Source organism: Apis dorsata, unplaced genomic scaffold, assembly GCF_000469605.1.
Source record: "Apis dorsata unplaced genomic scaffold, Apis dorsata 1.3 scaffold_905, whole genome shotgun sequence".
In the NCBI taxonomy this organism is placed as follows: domain Eukaryota; kingdom Metazoa; phylum Arthropoda; class Insecta; order Hymenoptera; family Apidae; genus Apis; species Apis dorsata.
Window position 1 is genome coordinate 688 of NW_006264019.1, and position 3,233 is coordinate 3,920.

Genomic DNA, 3,233 nt, shown 5'->3' on the forward strand with positions numbered 1-3,233 from the left:
TATATATTAATATTATTTTTAATATAATAATTATCTAAATATTTAATAATTTATTTTTATAGAAGTCAGCTATAATTTATAATTTATTTTAATATAATTTATTTTTAATTTGTAAATAATAAATTATTAATAATAATTTGTTTGTCTATCGGAGTCATATATTCGATTTAAAAATTCTAATTCTAAAATATTAAAGTTGCAAGTTGCAAGAAAAAAATTTAAACTCTATAGAAGATTTTATTATTTTTCACTTTAATTTTTTCTCAAAAAAAAACGAATTACATTTTGAACTTTAATTGAAAGACTTCGGTTGAAATTCATTTCATTCATATTTCAATTTCAAATAATTATTAGTTTCTGAATTGATAAAAAAGGTTCGGTATTATACATTTAAAACTGCATACTGAATGCTAATTATCCAAATGTTATTAATATACAATAATTTCATTATAATATAACAGTTTTCATTGTAGTAGTAATTATGTATTAAGTAATCGACGTCTAATAATATTGGTTTTAATATCTATACATAGAATATTCCACTTATAATTCTGATTTCTTATTTTCAAAAAATTAAACACATTTGATTTATGAATTTATTAATATGATTTATTAATATTTTGAGTACGATATATTATATAAATGAGAATAGAAAAAATTTGAAGAAAAAAAGCATTTGATAATTATGATAATTATTATTATTATTATTATATATTATTATATAATTATTATTATATTATTAGATGTGATAATTATTATTTTCATTAGATGTAATAATTATTATTTTCATTAGATGTGATAATTTTTATTTGCTTTGAATAAAAGTGATTCTATATTCAGTATTGGATTAATATTGGATTTTAATAAAAAATAATTTTAGATTTTAATAAAATAATTAAAAATTTTATTTACAATACCATAGAAGTCAGCTATCAAACGATGACTTTTACAATGTATTGATGACGATTTTTACAATGAATTTTAATCATGTCTATATAAATAAAATTCAATGTATAATATTAAAAGTTTTTTATTAATATTTTGGAAACTAATAAATAATTAAAATTTTAATGGAGTTCTTCATTCTCTCTGAACTCGTGTCAATTGATCATTTGGGAAAACTTTCAGAATTTTATCTAAATATAAAATCTAAACATAAATATTTAAATTAAATCATAATAAACTTGATATAATTAGATTAGTAATAGGCTTGTTACTAATTTAAAGTTATTGATTATAAATAGATTATAAAGTTAATCTTTTAACGTATAAAATTATAAAATTAAATAAAATCGAGTATCGTCATTTATATTATTCATATTAGGAAAAATAAAAAATTATATTAATTTATTGATGTATTTAAAAAATATAATGAAATAACAATATTATTCTTAATTTTTACAATAAAAAAAAGATTAAAAATAATGAACAGTTATTAGAAATAATAGAATGATAAAATAATATTAAAATAATATATTTAAATATATTTAAAATAATTATTTTATTTTATATATCTTGTTTAATATTAAATTATATAATAAGTGTACAAATAATGTAGAAAATTATGAATTTATTATAAATATTATACAAATATGAAACTAATAAATTAAAATATTCAAATACATTTTTATATCATGAAATCGGGCCCATCACTACAATCACTAGTAAAGCCGAAAACCGGTGCGCAGGCATGCACATACTGTTTCCCCCACTATTCCCCGGTCCCCTAGTGCAGGTCCGTCGTGCAGTCATGCCCCTTCTCCATTTACCATTATCCGCGACACATTCACTCAAGCAAGCTCCATACTTTTCCCCGCAACCGCCAAGCCCGTTTCTCATCCGATTTGCGTCGACCTACAGCCTGCCGTAGCCAAGCTACATTCGAAACTTCGATCTTCAATACAAGGATTTTTCCGCTTCCCAATATGCATACAATTTTCTAAATTAATACAATTTTTTAGCATGTTTTCGAGTGAATTAAGTCTGAAGTGAATTGAGTAATTGTAAGTGTTAGTGCTGTTTTTCAATTTACGTGTAACGTTAATGTTTAGTGGATTAAAAGTGTAATTTGGAATACCGATAGAAGAATCAAAGAACTTCTATTACAAGACATACTGTGGAATTTTTGATTTTTGATTTTTGGATGAAGGAAAATTCTATGTTTAGTTATAATAGTGAGATGTTTGAAATCTTTGTCATTGAATATTACGAATCTTTCTTTCTTTTATTCTGAAGATGATTTTAATGGCTGCTCAGATATTTAACGAAAAAATATAGATTTTTCTTAATTTTATTATGAAATTTTCATCAAGTTTTTTAGTATAAAAATTTTTTGTTTAATTAGAATATTAATTGTGAAACATGTTATTTTTCGATACATTTATTTTTTTGTTTCTTTTTTGCATTATTAGAAAATTATTAAAAATTTCAAATAATTATTTTACTAATTTTTCAATATTTCAAAATCAATTTTTTTTCAATATTTCCCAATATCAGTAATTGATTAAGTAATAACTTGTAATAAATAATAAATTTTATGAAATCAATAAACATTTTTAATAATTTGAAAATTCTCACTAGATAATTCATAATAAAACATTGGAGTAAATGATGCGGAAATTGCAATACTTTCTTGCTTTTTGAAAACTTTTTCAATCATTCTTTTTATTGGTCGAGAGAGACTAGAATGATTGGAATTTGTTCTCCATTGACAACATAGTGATTTTTCGACTCGATTTCTTATCTTCTAAAATTTTTTATTTTCAATGTATATATATATATATTATATATTATATATTTATTTATATGATTTATATGATTCAAATTTTGCTTCGTAGATTCAAATTAAATTTAGAAAATGGAAATTTCATTGAATTTCATCAATATAGAAATTTAAAATTTTGTTTTATTAATAAGAATCAATATTCTATATAAGTTAATCTTCAATGGTATTTTAATAAAAAATTTTAATATAAAAATGATATAAAAATATAATTAAAATTTAAAAAATTAATTTTGATTTAATATCCTGTGATGATTTAGCAAAATATGGGAAATAATTTATTTTTAATTAGAAATTTTGCTTTGAAATTTGAAGGAAAGAAAGAGAAGAAAAATTTTTAATAATAAAATTTATTATTTTAAATTTTTTATATATAATTTATATATAATTTATATATATTTATGATTTATATAAACTTATAATTTTATGTAAATAGCATATAATGGATACT

The 3,233-nt window shown here is 19.9% G+C and overlaps 1 protein-coding gene across 1 annotated transcript in view; it reads left to right on the top strand.

The window, feature by feature from the left end:
• Positions 1-1,783: 1,783 nt before the first annotated feature.
• Positions 1,784-3,233, top strand: part of LOC102677407 (tight junction protein ZO-1-like) — a 12,913-nt gene continuing 11,463 nt past the window's right edge. Inside the window, exon 1 of the mRNA XM_006623555.1 lies at positions 1,784-2,003. The gene's annotated coding sequence lies outside the window, so the exon portion shown is untranslated. The remainder of the gene's footprint in view (positions 2,004-3,233) is intronic.